The 20,136-nt window shown below is 33.4% G+C and overlaps 1 protein-coding gene across 9 annotated transcripts in view; it reads left to right on the forward strand.

Annotated features, from left to right (window-relative positions):
* NKAIN2 (sodium/potassium transporting ATPase interacting 2) overlaps positions 1 to 20,136 on the forward strand; it is an 831,125-nt gene that overhangs the window by 260,301 nt on the left and 550,688 nt on the right. The gene's annotated exons all lie outside the window — the stretch shown is intronic.

Below are 20,136 nucleotides of genomic sequence, written 5' to 3' on the forward strand. Positions count from 1 at the left end.
GGGTATTAACAAAGTGATTTCAAAGCTTACATGGAAAGGCAAAAGACCTGGAATAGCCAACATAATATTGAAAGAAAACAAAGCTGAAGGACTGATACTTGCTTCAAGAGTTACTATAAATTTATAATAATCAAGACAGTGTGATATTGATCAAAGAATATAGAACTAGATCAATGGAACAGAAGAGGAAGCCCAGAAATAGACCCATGTAAATATTGCAACTGATCTTCGATAAAGGAGAAAAGCCATTTCAATGGAGAAAATACATTTTTTTCAAGGGGTATTGGAACTACAAGACATCCCTACAGAAAAAAAAAAAAAAAGGATGTAGACACTGTACTTAAATCCTTCACAAAAAAGTAGCTCAAAATAGATCATAGGCCTATGTGTGAAACACAAAATTATAAAACTCCTAGAAGAAAACATAAGAAGAATCTAGATAAACTAGGAATAATGATAAATTCTTAGAAAGATTAATTAAAAAATGATTGACAAGCTAGAGTTTATTAAAGTAAAATCTTGCTCTGTGAAATACTGTGAAACAATGAGAAGATAGCTCACAGACTGTGTGAAAATATTTGAAAAACTCATATCTGATAAAGGACTGTTACCCAAAGCATAAAAGAACTCTTAAAAGTCAAAAATAAGAAAATGAAAAACCTGATTAGAAAATTGGCCAAAGATCTTAAAAGACACATTAACAAAGAAGAAAAAACTAATGGGAAATAAGCATATGCAGAGATGCTCAACATCATACATCATCAGGAAAAAGCAAATTAAAACAACAATACAATACTGCTACATACATATTAAATTGACCACAATCTGAACACTGTCAATACCAAATGCTGCTGAGGATGTGGAGCAGTAGGACTCTCACTCATTACTGGTAAGAATGCAAAATAATACAACTTTGGAAGACAAATAGGCAGTTTCTTATAAAATTAAACATATCATACTGTATAGCAATTGCACTCTTGATGTTTACCCAAAGAAATTAAAAATGTATGCCTACTCAAAAGCCTGCACATGGATATAGATAGTGGCTTTATAATTGCCAAAATTTGGAAGCAACCAAAATATCCTTCAGTAGATATATGGATAAACAATGGTATATCCAAACAACGAAATCGTATTTAATGCTAAAAAAAGATGAGCTATCAAGCCATGAAAGACATGGAGAAAACTTAAATGCATATTACTAAGTGAAAGGAGCCAATCTGAAAAGGCTACATACATACTGTGTGATTCCAACTATATGGAATCCCAGAAAAAGCAAAGTCATGGAAATAGTAAAATGATCAGTGGTTGCCAGGGGGAGAGGGAAAGGAGGGCTAAATGGATGAAGCACAGAGGATTTTGGGGGACAATGAAACTATTCTGTGTGATACATACATTTAATATGCATTAATCCAAACTATGGCTTTGGGTGATAATGTGTCAGTGTAGCTTCAGTGATTGTAATAAATGCGCCACTATGGAAATATGGGAACTCTGTATTTCAGTTCAATTTTGTTGTGAACCTAAACTGCTCTAAAAAGTCTATTAAAAACAACAACAAAAAATAAAAAAAAATATAAAGAAAACCCATTGCTTATCTAATAGTAGTGGAATAGTCCCATATAAAAATTCCATATACTGCATTTACCTGGAATATGTTAACCAAATTAGCATACCTTATTAGCAGTGGTAGACATGGATAGTTGGCATACAACTTCCTTTGGGGAGAAATGTTTTAGCTATACTCCAACAATATACACAGCTGAGAATATTGGTTAGCATTCTTTGAAGATTTTATTATAGTGGAATCCACTTAATTTTCATATCCCAGTGGAATCCAAAACTGTGCAGCTTAAGTATTTACCACATTAGACTTTATTTATATTACATTCATTCTCATTTTCTCTTACGAGATTTCTTTCAGAATTAGCATTGTATGTTAGAGTCATACATCCTTAAAATAAGTTGTAAATACAGCAAGTGAATAAAGAAGTTGCTAGAGGTCTATATAGCACAAAACTGTGTCTTCCAGAAAAATAAATTTAGTTCTTTGTAGAAGACAATCTTTCTAGGTGTCTCTGCTACAGAAATAGCAATCAAAACATTGAAAAGTTATTCAACTTCGGGAAATGGAAAATTAACATTGATCTCAGAATTATCTTTAGTTCTCACTTATAATTTGGTTACTAAAAAATTTTTCATCATTCCTAAAAAATGATTTAGGTTTTACCTGCTCGATACAGTTATCTCTAGTACCATTGCTTTTTCTAGCAACTGTGGAACCTGATCAAAGTAGACATCCAGAAAATATCCACTGAACTTAATTATTTAAGCAGAGTCCATAGGATGAAAACTATATTGGTGTATTGATTGGCTACATAAGATAGTGGTTTGATTTAAATATGGCACATTATTTATTACCATTGGTTCACATTTAGCAAAAACAGTAGGATTTATATGCTAAAATCTTCTGAACTCATGAGTAATATCCTCGAGTTTATAAATTTACAAATAGGTACCTGAACACTTTGTACATTAGCATTAGAAAACTTAATTTTCATATGACATAATCATAGTATAATAGTGGAAAATGTTGCTGTAGATATTTCCTATAGAAATTTGAAAATTCTTTAACCTTTTGAAAAATATCCTCTCCTTTCTCAACGAACATGTAAAATCATGGTGAAAATGATTTAAGTTAACTATGATATAATTATTTTGATTGAGTATAAAACAAAATCAGTGAATCACCATTGACTTCATTTATACATATCATCTATTCTAGGACTAATTTTTTTTTGGAATTGGAGACTCAGGTTAGTTACTCTCAACTTAATTGGTAATGAGCAGTATGTTTGATTAAATCAAAGGCAGCACATACTTTTAGCCTTCTCTTCAAAATGGGCTATATATGAATTGCTTGTAGACACCATTGATTGTCCATGCTAATGCAGAGGAACAGAGTTAATTTAAAAGAGCATATATTATTTCTAAGTAAAGGGCGTGCTTTTTATGTCGAATTTTAGCAGAAATATGGTTTGCTTAACTATTTGGGTAGAAAAGTTGAAATGAAAGAAATAATCTACAGGCTTTCATAAGAAATATATGAACTTTCTCCCACTTCACAGGGAGAGTACTTGAAAAAATGCTCATGGCATATACTATATGCTGATCTAATGGAAGTGTTAATTTATGTACTTATAGAATTGTGAACTTAGTGACAAAAAAAAATCGAATAAAAGCAGGCTGTTAACGTTCAGTTGTTGCCTTTAGAAGATCTTCAGCAGGAGCTATGAATTAGATTTTGGTGATTCTCGTATTTTGTTTTACCCCTTCTAATCAAAGAGCATTTACTGAGCACTTAATCTGAACAAGCTGTAATTCTACCTAGCAAATTAGTGCTAGTGGGTCTGAGAGACATGGTCATTCCCCTGAATTATTTGGCATCAAGAAACTTAGTTGATATTCACAGATCCCTACTGGCAGACATTGTTCTTTCTTTGCTTTTTCGTTTGTCTTTATAATCTATCTCTTGTCACTTCTTTCATTTACCTTTTTAACCCCGCCATTTTAACCCCAAACCCTATGCTCCGCCATATTGAGCAGCCATACTTTACCAGTGGGTCATACATTTCCATTTGTCTAATCCCTTGTACAGGTGGTTCCATCACTCTGGAATATATTTCTACTCTCTCCTCCATACAACCAAATCAAGGCATAGGACTAATCAAGGTAGAACTGTGCAAAGAATTTTCTAACACTAGCTGCCTTTCTCTTTCCCCTAGAGAATAGTTCAGCCATTCATCTGAGTTTCTATAGGACTTTATTCATATATATTTAGCACATTCCATGATGCTAAATAAAACATAATAACTAGCTATAATTATCAGTCACTACTAGCATTATCTTGGCTAATTCTCAATATCGCCTTATGCAGAAATACTTTTATCCCCATTTTATGGGTAAGAAATCTAAAGTACACAAAGTTTCTGTAAGTTTCCCAGTCTTATCCACATAGTAAAGTGGCTGAATCATCGTTCAAACCCAATAATTTTGTCCAGAATCTTCCCTCTTATCCAGCTTGCTATTGTATATCTACAGACAGTACTATAGGTAGTCGAATAAGTACGCTCATTACCCTTTCTTTCCCCTATATCAATATTTATTTTCTTAAGTTCATAGACTATATATCCCTGATATTCAAAATGCTAAACAGCATTTAATAGATACTCTGTAAATACTTGCAGAATGGTGGTCAAATAGACAAGTATGAGTATGCTGTTTTTTTATAAGAATCTGTAGTAATCCTATTTTGAGACATTTATAAAAATGTTGCTTTTGTTTTCAAAACTTCTAAACATAACCAGTTTTAGAACCTTTAGGTGAAGTAAAAGTTTTTGTACAAAGACAGAGAAAGAGGCCAGGAGATCTCTAATATGAAAGAAAATGGCTTCAGTATATTAAATCTTAACAGCAGACAAATTAGCATATGTGTGTGGTGGGGTATACACATTCTGACTACAAGAATTTTGATATAATTGAATGATAGTTATAGGAATTTCTAATATCTATTGTATAAATTAATAACAGAGCTTTTATTCTATTCTGGGTGGTCAGTAAATTATCTGTTTATAGGCAGGAGTCAGATTAAATGACAGTTGTTATAGTGGTGGAGACCAGAACTTTCAAGTCAGCATATTTCTTCTTAAATCTAAGCTCTGTTTTATATTCAGAAAGCCACTTACCTTCTTCGAGCCAGGACCTGGCACTTATTAACTATGCAAGTTACTTAACTTCTCTTCATTTCAGTGAAACCAGGATAAAGATAGAACCTATCTCGATTTTTTTTTTATTGTTAAGACTAAGTCATAGAACACTCGTAAGTTAAGATAGTGCTTGCACATATTACTGAACTATAATATTTTTTCAATGTATTTACCTATAAAATATAAAGCATAATAATAATGTATACCCCATAGAAATATTTGAAGAATTAAATGAGATAATAAACATAAGACATATAACAGTAAGCCTGGCAAGTAGTAAACTATAAATGAAAGGAAGCTATAAACCATTCTATTATTAGATAAACATCCATAAGTTCTTGTAATTGCGCACTCCTTTAAATCTAAGTCATAACAGTTTAATAGTCTATTATTTTTAAATATACTTTTGAATCGAAAATTAATATAGCACATTACTATGATCATTGCTATGGTCTATATGACTGAAACTTAAAATAAAAAGGCTAATGGATTGAATGTGAAATGAACATTAAATTGATTTTAAGTGAAGCCTAAGCAAAGCATTGTGAGATCTAAGGAAGTTGTATAAAGTATCAATACATAAAGTATTGAGACCACATTATACTCCACCAAACCAAAGGAGTAACCCAAGGCTATATATTAGGAAAATAATTAAAGCAGGCACATGAACTCCTACCTGGAAAATGTAAGATATGAGGGCAAGAATCTTCTTTTAATGACATACTCTACTTTATTCACAAGTTTTTGTCTATATGTTTATATCGAAGAATGTGAATGTTTAAGTAAGAGATGAGATTTGAGAAAAATATTATCACTATAACTATAAAGATGATGGGAAAACAATTTTGCATAGATATAATCTCTAAACATTGGTTTTTCATCAAAGACAATGAGGAATCTGAAAATATTTTTTTTCCTACAAATGGCTGAATGTTTGGAATAGAATTATCAAATTCTGAATCATTTACTGCAAACCCATCATTATGCTGTCTTAGAAAAGAACACCTGGCTGAAGCATTGCTTTCACCCTGCTAAGCAGTCTCCCACACGTTAGCCTCACTTGGATACCTGTTAAATATCAGGTTGCTGCCTCTCACAAATAACGTTTACATTATGTCGCTTCTTTTTCATGTGCATTGAAGTTTATCTTTTCTGCCTTTTGCACTGTTGCGTCCTTACTCTTTCTTTCCCTGATCACAGCCAGATCTTCCATCCCTTCTTACCCTGGACTTTTTGCTCCAGTCAGTAATTTCACATGCAAACTCATTCATAGCATCTTATTCCCTTTTACCTAACACTGTTCACATCTTTGCTTTTTAATTTTCTTAGGACCATGTGCTTCGTTAATCTTAAATTTCATCATTTTTTCCTTTTTGAATAGTTTAGTACCATATGCTCTTTCACCTCAAGTACTTTTTGAAGTCAACAAAGTATTTAAAAACTTAAAATTCTGATTGCCCATATTATATATTTTATGTCTTACCCAGGGTGTGAGAAAATTAAGAAGAACATCTTTGTGCTTGGTTTCATTTTCAGATGTAATAAGAACGTGCAGAGATCATCAGAGTTTAGAAAATATATAAGGAATAATTTTCTGTGAAAGTATTTTAATGATCATTATAATTTACCATGTTTTATAATCTCTTTGCTGCTGAGTTTCAAAAGGATTCAAGGTAATACTAAAGATTATTTTCTGCAGTTCTTTCCTTTATGGAACATTATATATTAGATATTTTTAATTATTATTTTACTATAGACTCTGACACTATATAACTATCTGACTCAAGCTAATGTTAATCAACTTTAGAGAGACTTTATGTAAGCTTAATTAACCTCTTTTGGTGTCAGTTTTTCCTAATGGGGTTGGATGATATCTACATTTCTTTCCAGCTCCCAAATTTTGAGCCTTTTGAATAAAATTTTGCATATGGAGTTCATCTCAGTTCTACTAGTCTATATATTCTTGGTTTACCAGAGTAAATTATTAAGGATTAGAACTGAAAAAAATCACCTGAATAGGGCTGATCTCGGTAGATATAAAACTATTAACCATTTCCACATCATCAGCCTCTATTGTCTTCAACACTTTCGCTTGATTAAAGATCCCCCCCCACACACACACACTGATTTTTCTCACTGTTTAATCCACTAAAATTTGCATCATTTTGTTTTCTTTTATCATCATTGCTTGCGGCTTCCTGCCAGTATGAATTTTAAAGTCTTATAGTCCCTAATTCTCATCTGCTTAAATGTTATAAATATTGTTGCAGATCTTAGCTGAGTGATTCCCTCTGGGCATTTTTTTTAAAGCTTACTTAAAACCATTGAAATCCCCCTCTCAAATCTACAAATTCAAGTTCGATTTGGTATATGTCAATAGAAACATAGATAGATGTAAGAGAAGAAATATAGACATACAGCCTCAAGTCAAGGGGAATTGATCTCTATACAGTTTCAGATGAGCAACGTATGATACTGTTAAGATAATTGGGGTAAATATAACAGCGGGAGAGTATGAACTCTAAAGCCACACTACCTAGGTTCATGTTCAGGATCCACTACTTAACTGACTGTGTGACCTTGAGCAAGATCCTTAACCTCTAACTAATAGGATCATTATTAGAGTTAAATTGATAGATGGTGAATCAGTTAAGCTAGCACCTAATACATAGCCTTCAACAAATGTCATTATTATTATTAATATATATTCGAATATATTTTAAGTGTAATCCTATAAGTAGACAGTTGAGGGAGAGGGAGATAGCATTCTTACTTTCCCAAGATTCAGAGTTATGTGAACTTCGGTATACCTATTTAATATATGAGTTTAAGTAAATGAAATTTTATATAAAATCCATAGTTGTAGCAAAATTTATAAGGTAGGAATATTGATTGTATTATTTCTCTTCGTCTCGAAGCACTCTGAAGAATAGGGCTATACAGAACTATATAAAGATTGCTGTGGCTGTTAAGATGAGAACTGCAGCCTCATTCTACTATATTACCTAAATTCTCATGGAACACATCAAGAGTAAAGAACATCAGGAAAAGGGTTGTTTTTAACATCATTTTTTTCTTGTCTAAAAGAAAGGATTTGAAATACTGAAATCAATGTTTATGTGATTTTAAGGACATGACTTTAACTGACAAAAATCAGTTAAAACAGAACTATTTTTTTTGTTATTGTTTTTATCTTTCTCATGCTTTACTCTGGACAGAGCTATAGATTATTTCATCTCATCCCAGAAAAACCATGATGCAACCCAGCCTTAAGAAATATTTGTCTACTCTTATGAATATAGATAGTACTTTTTTTTCTACTAATACTCTACCACTTAACACTCTATCAGAGAATTAGACACTTATTTTCTAGTTGTTTCAGATACTTAAGGTTTATTTCCTCATATAGATTAAAACTTATTTAAGGATCAGAGCCTTTTCTTATATCTTCTTTAAGCTTCTCATTTCTTATCCCAATTCTGGAATACTTTTTAGTTAATTTTTGATGTAGCAAAATGGCCTAGTAATTGTGTCTTTAATGTTTCTTAATCTCCAGAAATTGTCTTTGCATTGGTTCCTAGGAAAATCGTGGGGTAAAATAATATACCAAACTCTATATATTGGATGTTTTTCTTTATTGTTTGTGAAGGTCAAGAATGAGTATAGGAGGGTTAAAAATATCACAGATCAGATTTGAGAGCTTTCTCAGAATTTGAGCATTAATTTATTTAAATTAATTAATTGGGCAGGGACTGTGGAGGCAGTTTCCAATCAAATAGCCCATTCCTCTACTACATAGCAAGGTCCTCCTTTACCTGGCTGCTTTCTTGCTCTGTCACATGCTATAGAGTGGGAGAGGGAGGGGTGGGGGAGGGGAAAAGGAGGAAGATATCTGTGTGTCTCTCTTTGGTCCCCTCATCCCCTTATAGGGACATTCCCATTGTGGGGCTCCACCCTCATGACCTCATCTTGGAGGCTCCACCCTCATGACCATTCAAACGCAATTACCTCCCAAACGCCCCACCACCAGACTCCATTCTATTGGAGATGTGGGCTTCAACGTATGAATTTTAGGGAGACACATACACTCAGTCCATAGCAATAGCATTATTATTACAAATGTAGTAAAGAATTTAGAGATTGTTCTTTAAAAGTAGTTTCAGGTGATCAGTGTAATATCTATATGATGTCATGTCAACCCAGCAGTTCCATGAAAAATAATCATTGTAAAAAAATCATGTTAGTCAGATGATTTTGAACTTTTTAACCTATTTAGATAATTTTCTGACTGACGTATCAATTCATTTAATCTAGTTTTGTGAATAGTGAGTGTGTTTCTTGTTTCAAGCATATACTTGTGATTAAGTCCTGTGCAGATCACAGTTGAGCAGGGGGCCTACATAGAATCTTGTGATGCATTCTGAATTTACACCAGATGTATAGTTTGAAAGTTAAAAATTTGGATATTACTTACATGTATTTATTTTTAGTTAAATATTAATTTATATTGTTACAAAAATCTATGTATACCACCTTTCAAAAGTATACATGTATAGAATCAGTTAAGTAGAACGTGGGTTTTGCTCATTTGTGTAGCCTAATTTTAATATAATATATGTTTAAGTTATAGTCATGTATTTCCTATTCTACATAATTTTGATGGAAATACTATGTCTAGAATTTTTCTGATACTGTATTCCACTTACCTAAGTATACAACTCCCTTATGAGACAAACTCTATGAATATACATTAATTATCTCCCTGAGGCCTCCTTTTTTATTTTATTGCTTTGTAATATAATATGAAGCAATCCTATTTTCAACAAGCTGGTTTGCATTAAACATCAAGCTCACTCATTCCCCTGGGCACTGTTAAATATACTGTTATGACAGCTGTGCTAATGGTTGAAAATCTAAATCTAAAGTTGCATTGTCTTTGTATCCATGCATGCATGTGATATGTATACATGGATATCTCTGGGCCCAGGAATCTCTTTGCTGTGACTGATTTGGAAGAATTTTATTAACCTAGGAAGATCAGGCAAATTATTCCTCTGTGAGCAAGGAGCAAAGAGTGGAAAATAAAAACCGTAGGAAAACCTTGGAACAAGAAAATATTGATCTAATGAAGTGAATAATAGTTTTCATTTTAATAAGTAATTGCAGCATCTACTTGCCACTGTTTGATTGCAAGAATTGAGTGAAATATAACCACAGGATTTTCATTGCATTTTTTTATAATGTGATATTGTCTAAACTATTATCCAGAATGGCCTGACATTATCAAATGGAATTGTCAAAGAATAACCATTTCCTTGACTTCTTTTAGCTTGTTGAAATCTGTCTGGCTGTTCTGTGGCCTAATTGGAAAAGTTCTCTCTCAAAGTGATACGTATCTGGAAACCATGCCACTTTGATGTTTTAATAAACAAGTCCGTGAATTGTTCTACAGACCTCTGTGTTCTGAGATCCTCACTCCTCATGCTGAAGCTCTCCTGATTCTAATTTACTTTTAGTTACAGTTAAACATCATGCTGTCCTACAGCTTTGATGATATTATTTCTGAAAATCCTTTTTTATCTTCTTCTGAAAAATTCTTACTCATCTTGTAAGCCTTATTCCATATTCATCTTCCCTAGGAATCCTTCACTGAACTCCAGACTGGCTGTAGATACTTTTTATTTTTTTTTTTTACATTTCACTTATATTATTAAAATGATCTATTATTATGTGTTTCCTTCTTCACTAGTCTTTTTTGCCCAGCACCTACAGCAGTTTCTTACTCATAGAGTTTAAAGAAATGTTTGTTAAAATGAATATGATTTAGGAAAAAGATGAAATCCCTGACTAGTCAACTAAATAAGAAAACATATTTTATTTTATTGATAATTATACTTGAGATTCTAAAAGGCTTCAAGATCAAGGACAGCACAAGATATTTCAGTAACATTATCTTTTTTTTCTTCTAGAGTATAAGTAATAATTTAACTTAAACAAAAGCTGAAATAAATGTAAATTTTATTTTTAGATAACAAACTAAAGAGTTTTCCAAATTAGATGGACCTATAGATAATATGGAGCCTTTTTTTTTCTTCGAGTTTAAGATTATTCATAAGTGACCTGATTGCTCAGTTATTTTTTAGCTATGCACAATTGTCAAATGTATTTCCTTAAACCAGAGTTGTGGACAGTAATGGTAGGTAAGGTCAGCAGCCTGGTTATACATCAGAACAAATGAGACGTTAATAATTCTACACCTGGAAATGCTGACCCATATATAAGCCATGGCCTTGTGCTTTGGACACTAATTTTTCTAAACATTAACATATATTATTTGTACAAAATGTATGTAGAAACCTATAGAGTGAAAGAAACCTTACTGTAGAAGGAACTAACTAGTCTGATTGGCAAGGTCAGAGAAGGGTATCCTGCAGAGCTAACATTGAAGGTAAAACCTGTTGTCTTCAATATTACGTGGCATGTCTCAATCTGAATGGGATGGCCTATACTATCATTTTTTTCCTGGGGTAGTCACCTAGAAGTGAAGAATGATGTGACTGGGTTCATGAGTGACTGAGGAGAATGAGACCATGAGGATTCTCGAGCATGTTAACACATTAGCTTAATGAAAATAAAAGGAATGTTTTAGCCAAGAGGGGAGATCCTGCATTCTGGAAAAGATGACTAGGTTGCTGGTATTGTTTTTACTTTGGTTAATTATTTTCTGACAACTGTATGCATTTATTAGAGTTTCATTTTTGTAGTGCAAAGTAAGAATTACAAAGCACATTGTCCACATTATTTAATATGCAATTAGTGTAAATAAGTTCCTTGAAGACAAGGATCAAGCTATATTTGATTTTTTCATGTGTGAGAAGTGCCTCAACAAATTCAACTTTGTATGCAAAATAGAACGGGACCTGTGTGATTCCTGTCAGCATCTAATACTGAATAATATGTCACATTCCATATATAATCTAAATAATATGCATTTCATTGATTTCAAACAACTGCTTAGGAGGAATGGGTTTCAGAATGGTTTTATAAGAAATGGCAGTGCAATTAATTCTTTAGTGAGGTTAAAAAAGTTATGTCAAAAGCAAAAGAAATAAAATGCATTTTCTACTTTATTATGTTTCAAAAGAATACAGCCAGATTCTTATAGGTGAAGGATGAAATAAATGCTGAAGTTGTGCTTACCCTATTCCCTTGTTTCATCATAAAATTATACTGAATAAATATAAATTTTACTTTTTAGAGAACAGCAGGATATTCCAAATGATTTAGTCCTAGTTTAAGTATTAAAAAAAAAAAAACTAGAAGAAAAATATATGCTATTTCAAAGAAAAAACAGAACATATAATAAACGATGTTTCTATACTTTTATAGTTATAAAGATAAGATAATGGATTATCTAATATATGACATGCCCTTTAGGGATGTTATCCCATTTAATTCCTACAGTAATGCAAAATAGAGGTATTATCGTTATCTGCCTTTTTCATATGAAGACTAGAAGTGTCAGGAATTTAGTAACTTAATCACAATGACACAGCTTCTAAATGTTAAAAATGAAATTTGAATTTAAGTTGCCTGACCTCAAAACACAGATATTTCTTTAATCACCAAATTGCATTCTCTCTAGGTGGGAAGAAACCCAAATAACATCCATGGCATTACATTTGACACATTCCTTAGTTATAGATACCAATATAAAGACATCATTCAGCCTTTGCACCTTTCTATTTTTTATAAACATTAAAAGTCAAATCATTTCTTAATAAATAGCTGTATGAAGGAAATGCCAATGAGAAACTAACGAGAAGGAAATAAGATTAATGAACAGTGGTTCTAGGGGGAGGAATTTTGCCTCTCGGGGGACATTTGAAAGTGTTTGGAAACATTATGACTACCACAGTGTGTGTGTGAGAAGAAAGGGATAGGGGAGGGGTTGGAGGATGGGAAGGTGCTGCTGGCATATAGTGGGTGGTTCCCAGGGATCCTGGGATAGGCCACAAAAAGAAAGAATTATGCAATCTAAAATGTCACTAGTGTTGAGGCTGAAAACTGGGTTAAAACCTTTGTAAGGAACCTACACATTTCCCTTTCAGAAACACATCTCATTTGTTTTGATCATATTTTGTTGGGTTAGAAGATCAAATACTACCAGTACTACTGCCTTCTAGGATACTGATCATCTTCCAGAAGAGACATCTTAATTTTTAAAGACCTTCATTCTAATGATTAGATTTTAAATCAAATGCAAGTTAAAGAAATATTCTTTTACATTTTAAAATTGAACATGGTTTATTCCTTACTGCAGAAGTTTCTTCCTCATTCACTACCTGACAAAGCCACTTATTGTTTCTCATAAGATTTCCTGATTCTTGAGACATAAAGGGAAGCTTGAGTGCTTTCTTTGAATTAGCAGGTTTTTGAGAGTGTGTGCAAGACAAGTAATGAAGTTAGAAAGTAATTTAAATATAAAAAGAACACTATTAGTGAAGTTTATGTAGAAGGAAAATGGTTTGGGAGATACCATTCTTTAGAAAAAATAGTTTTATCATGTTTGAAAAGTAGATACATATATGCAAAATTTATTTTTGCCTTCCAAATATATGTAATTCCTATCATTGATTTATGTTGAATTTAACATTTATTTAATACCTAGTGTTTACAGAAACAACAAACACATATTTCCCAACATCTTCAAATGACAAAATATTAAGCAGCAAATAGAATAGTTTGTTAATGTTTATATAAATGTGTATATAAAGACACAACTCTTTTTAAGATGTGATTGTATCAGTGTGAATACAGAAAAAAAGAGGTTTTCTGTCATGCATTTACCTCATGTGCAATTCATAAAATATGAAAATAAAAATCTCTTGCTGCTATGTGGATGTTGATGTCACAACATGACAATTTAAATTAGACAGTTCTGCTTTTTTAGAAGGAACCAGTCAAATCAACTGCTGGCTTATGACAATTGTAGGATCCTAAGACTTCTGGTCCATTCCTTGTCTCATAGAATCATGTCTGTCTCTAACTGCCCTCACTAAAATCATCCTGTTCCCTCGACACACACACACACACACACACACACACACGCACACGCACACACACACACACTTTTCTGGCATATTGATTAAAACTACTGCTTTCTGCCCAGTGTCATAATCCTTCCCTGAGGCAAGGGAGCACAGAGACTGGCTGTCTTCTTGGTATTTGGGGTGGGGACAAAATACCGGAAGATGGCAAATTTATATCTGAAAGAATTTTCCTGGCATAGGCCATGTATTTATTAGTATAGTAGAATTACTAATTTTTTAAATCAGTTTTTCCCCCACTGTTATAACGAGGTCTATCCTGATGCCTTTAATTATTGTGTAATACCCCCCAAATTGATAGGAAAGCCTTTTGTATATATTTCAAAAAGCAGTGACTAGACAATGCCAAGGTGTGAGAGAACTGACCTAATAGATTTTAAGGCATTTTAGGTTTCCTACGGTGACCACCTAGATGTTAAAGTATATAGAATTGATGCAGCCATCTGGAGTCTGAAAAAAAAAATGATGATTATCACTGAAAATTGGTGATTTCTGAAGACTTGCCAAAGGAATCTGGCTTAAGCTTAGATCCAGCCAGGATATTTTGGTTACCATTTTATCTTAGGCAGTAAACAGGCTAGAGGAAAGATTATCACTTAGAGATAATGGCTCCAAAAGTAAATCCTCCAGGAAATCACAAACATCCAGCCAGCTAGATCGTTGCTGTGCACAGAATGTCAGGAGTCATCATTTCTATTAATTTCTTGTTACGGTTCTTGACAAAGCATTATTTTTTCTACCTCCTTTACTCAATTGGGAATAAAGAACCAAGTTGCCTTTCAGTTTGTTGTGCTATAGCTAAAATGTGTTTGAGTGTCATGAGGTGAGAGCACCTGAGATGGGATATAAACTAAGATGTGATTCGCTGTTTGGGGCAGTAACTTGCTGAATGTTTCAGTGTGGGTGCATGTTTCAACAGTAATGACCAACTTAGGGTGAATCAAGCCAGCCTGGGTGTAGGTCTGGTCATTGTTTAAACATGAGTCCCAAATGTGAACAAGTAAGCTGGGCAGAAACATACTCACCAAGGCAAAAAGAGGACTGAAAAGATGTGTTGGCCTAGATAGCCTTCCAATGGGTTCTGTAGGCAAAACGTCCCGAATCCCAATTCCAGAAACTGTCATTACCAATATATGGCACTAGGCAAGGAGAGTATTCAAAAGATGGCTCAGCACTCAGGATATGGGCAGGGGGGAAAATTTGTGCCTTGACAATTTTAGTATAGGATCCAGCTTCAAGGGAGAAAACTGGCAAGTGCCAGGCAGACTCACTCACTTGAGAGGAGGTATTGGATGGAGTGGAGAAGAAAGTGAGCACTCAGAACCTAGGAAATGAAGCTGCTTGGGCCAAGAATCAGAAAAATACAACATGGCATGTAGGAGTGCTGCCACTTCAGTGGTACAGACCGTGGGGTCACCAGCTTCCATGGTCCAACTGGCCTGGAAGAAGCCAGGGCCTGTGCTTTTTGCCAGTTGTCATGGCTGAGCACCTCATGCCAGAGTCTGGAAATCTAACTTCATTCCAGGCTCCAGCTGCCATCAGAAATGAAAGGACAGTTGTTAGAATGTGAAGGCTTTCAGGAGGTGTTAGCCATTTTCGAAAGCTGGGAATGATATGATCCACAAGGTGAATTTGAGGCATTAAGGAAGATAGAACCAAAAGTCAGGTGACTCTGAGTGAGTAGTGGCCAGAAGCCCCATGAGGGAAGACTGTGATTATAACACAAAGCACTTTTTTATATGAGTTGGTGGACTTATTTTTGAGATTCATCTTTGATCTATGGCGATGCTCACTTGAAGCTGGTGACTTTGTGCACAGGGCAACTCCCTGAAGCATGTCCTCTTTTGTGAAAGTATTGTCCTTCTTCAAATAACCTTTTATGACACTTCTACATCTTGTTGATTGCTCCTTAAAAAAATCCGGTAATGCAGCTGAGAAAAAGTAATCCAGCATTTGACTAGCCCTTGCTTAATAGTTTCTGTTTCAAATATGTAATTTTTGTTTTTCCAGAACATTGGTAGGAAGGGCCATTCTGTTGCTTCAGTTTTCCTTATGAGAGACCTAACAGTGCTAAACATGTGATCAAAGTATCTTTATTTATTTTTATTTTGTCAGTTGATTATCTGTAGAATTCTGCATGTTGCCTGGAAACACTTATTAAGTGTGTGATGTTGTACTCCAAAGGAAGTAGTTTGGAAATCCATGGACTTAAAGTTCTAAATCTAAAACTGTAAATTTGTGTATGACATGAACAAACAATGATTATTAGGTTACTTATCTGTAAAATAAAAATACTATAAAATGTTAGTACTTAAAATTGTTCATATATGTGAAGGGTAACAGCCTATGCCATGCTAAAATACACCATTTTTGCATATTGATTATTTTGAATTAAAAGTACTTAAGAAACAGCCACTGCAAGAAGGGCATTCTGACCCTTTTCTATCCCCCTGAAAGCAGGAAATAAATCTCCCTTGTGACAGTATCCTCTCTATACCAGGAGGGTAGGATCTGCCCTTATTGACAGAGATAGGGAATTCAAGGTTAAGAAGGCTGTATAAACAAACTTTGTTACTTAATCATTAATTTGCTACCCAAGCCCAAACCCTTTTGTTTTGTCTTCTAAAATGTAGAAAAGCTGCCTGCTGTGGTCACTTCTTTGAGTCTCATATCTTTGGGACCCCTGTGCATACACGATTAAATTTGTGTGTTTTCCTGTTAATCTGTCTTATGTTTATATAATTATTAGACCAGCCAAAGAACCTAGAAGGGAATAAGGGAAAAGTTTTTTTCCCTTACATATGGAAGATAAATTATTCAAGTACCTAGATAGACTGAAATGAGAGAAAGCCAGACTTTGCGTCTGGTCCCACTTTGAGTAATGCCACATAATATAATCTACACAGCAGTTTGATTGGATGAAAAAATATATCCTGACTCAAAATAAAAAGATTTTTTCTAAATATTACTAACATATGGGGTTTATTTTGAAGAGTTTATGCACATTCACATCACTTCTCCGGAAACAGAAACGAAAGAATGAACTGTATAATAGTCCTATGCAGTATGAACAAGCATAGCTGAATTGTCTTCCAGGGTCTATTAATTTAATACTTCATGGGATTTTACTATCAGTATATTAAGTAATATAAGCTAATTACAACTATTTGAGGGGGTGTTATTACAGAGCTAATGAATGTCTGACCCTGTAATTCATGAGATTATTTTTCTAATAATGTCTTCAAATTTATTTGAACAGGAACTATCAAAGGGAATGCTTTTAGAATTCTTTAAATTATATTATATTTTAAAACAAATATTCATTGGCAAGAGGCATAAAAATGTTTTTTCTTTATTTTTCAAACGAAGTAATAAAGTAGAAGTGACCGAAGCCACTTTCTCGAAACTTTTTTTAGTCATATCATGATTAAAAAAAACAGAATCAAAACTTTGTAACTTACTTGTTTACCCTTCCACTCTCCTCTCTTCTTCAGATGTAGTAATATGAAACATGAAAGAATGTTTTCACTCTTGCCTAAGTTTTGGATTCACTATCTTCATGGAAAAAGCTTTGAATTCGTCAAGCTCTGATATGGTCATTTCATATGACTCGAGGTTTTGAGGAATGCTCTCTTTGTGTTGCTAAGGTTGTTGTTGTTGATGTTGATGATATTTTGATGTTATAACATTTAAAATTAAATGCTCCTTTGAAAATTTTATCATCAAGAATGGGATGATTTTATGTATCTGTAGTTTTTACTCTCAAGAATGAGATAGCTTTTCAGTGATTATATATGGATTAGAAAATTATGAGTACTTTACGTTTTCTTCTTTAGGATTTATATATATGTTCTAAATTTCCACAATTTACATATATGTATATCTGAATATAATAATGTAATATACACATATATTGCATTGATATTAAAAAATAAAATTCACTTTAATTTTTTAAGAGCCTCTAAAGTTAAGGAAAGAAAATATAATATTGGTGATTCATGAACGAATACAACACTCATACTAATGATCAGCCTGAGAAATTAATTTTGCTCAAAATGAGATTATTTCTTATCTCTGCTCATTTTATAATTATTGAATGGCATTAATCTACAATAGCCAAGGGATACCACTAGCATTTTTTCCGTTGTAACAAGGTATCCCACCGGCCCTGAGCTGTGACACATGCAGCTAGTGTGTAGGGATAAGCAACGCTTCCTCTTCAGAATCCACTTAGATACACTGATTAATATGGAGACTGAGACACCACTGGCAGTGCAGGAGATATGACTTCGGTCTGCAGCCGAAGTTGAATATGTACAAACACATCCAATGAATTGTGGTTGTGAGGTATGGTGGAAAAATCAAGATTGCAGACAGACAGAGAAACATTCTCTGTACAGAATGAAGTCTGATATATAGTAAGTAGGATGGTATAGTTGTTTTTAGCCACAGGTATTATATAAGACAGGTAGAGATCTGCACTTTTGTGGGTATAGGGCTAAAATACAGCTACTGAGACCAGTGAGGGAGTCTTGGTTTGGTTAGAAGGGGGTAAAGGTGGTATCAATGTTTTTACATTACAGTGATGGAAACCTGGCAAGGACTATGGCCTCTGCTACAGGGGTTTTCTGGCATGGTGGCTGGCAGAGAACGATAAATAAGACTCTAATTAAGGCTGTAGTCTGCCCAAAGTAGTTGGACAGAAAGGGACACTTGGGAGAGGCGTGAATTTCTGAGCTCAGGAGGGGCATGGGGACTTATGTATGACAAGTTAGACTGATGGTTATTGAAAAGACAGGTAAGATATTCACAATGAAACCTCTCCAGTGTCAAAATTAACAACGAAATATTTAATTCAAGCTAAACCCAATCACATCGAGAGTTAACATAACATATACATGCATAGCATTTGTCAGTATTGTAAGAGGGAATTCATAAGGACAGAAAATATAATTGTGCTACCCTCTTTATAATCACATGTAAGTCATAATACTAGCAAATACTATAGAACACGTTAGATTCATGATCTCACTTTTGCTCTTCACAACCTATGAGGAAGGCATTTTTTATCTATATTTTATAAATGAGGAAAATAAGACAGAAGGAAGTTGAGTAACCCGCCCAAGCTCCCACAGTTAGCAAATAGTAAAAAAACATTTTGAACTCAAGTAGTGTGTAACTAACCACCATATTAAGCTCACTACTGGGAGAAATATGTATGGATATCAAATGGCATATCCCTTTTAACATTCATAATAAATATATTTTACTCCTTGAATATGTTAAAGTGATTTATTTAAATCAAAATTCCATTGGAATTTCCCTGGTATATAATTCTGATGAGAGTGACACTAGTTAACATGATTGAGTAGTTGGTGGTGTCCATTAGTGGAGGATTGATCATAATGACAACCCAAAATGTGTGGAAGAGCTGAAATTTTTCTTTGAAAAGATTTCTTTCTTTAATTTATAGTTTTCCTTTTTCTGTTGCTGTAGTTGTTGGGAGAAATTTCTATATTTATTATGGCGATATGCTTTAATTAAATACCAAATGAAACCTTAGAGTTTGTATCTAAAATATACTGAAAGACATTCACTTAATGGTATCAAAACAACAACTGATAAATGGTTTGCCTTTGTCCTGCACTGAAATTCTTACTTTGATTAAAAACAAAAAAAAAAAAAACAAAAAAACATACAATTGATTTTGTTATTCTAAGAAAGGTAGAATGATTTATGATTGACAAATAAATACAAAACAAATGTTGATTGTTTTATTTAGATTAAGGTGGAGGAAGTTCTCTGGTGTTATATTTTATGATTGTCCTTCTCTTTGTCCACTTCAATATTTTAATAAATGACAGAATGAGAGCATTGGAGATGATGATCATTTTTATAGATCCATTTATTATTATGCACTAATTTTTATTTTACTTAGTACCTCTTATATGTCAGGCACCATTGTAGGACATGGAATACAGCAGTGAACAAAATGCAAAAATGTCATTATCTACATAAATTTTTACATTAAAATGTAGTTCAAGAGCCATCAAATGGAAAAAGAACAAATAAACTATAAAGTACATTAGTGATAGGTACTATGAAAAAAATAAAGACAATATAGAAAGTGGTAAGGGTTTACAGTTTTATGTATAGTTATTAAGTGAGGCCTTGAAGAGTAGGTGACATGTGACAAAGGCTTTATATGTAAGAGGTATATTATTCACATATATGAGGGCAGAGCAGAGGGAAGAGCCAGT

The sequence above is a fragment of the Rousettus aegyptiacus genome, unplaced genomic scaffold, assembly GCF_014176215.1.
Source record: "Rousettus aegyptiacus isolate mRouAeg1 unplaced genomic scaffold, mRouAeg1.p scaffold_m13_p_1, whole genome shotgun sequence".
NCBI lineage: Eukaryota > Metazoa > Chordata > Mammalia > Chiroptera > Pteropodidae > Rousettus > Rousettus aegyptiacus.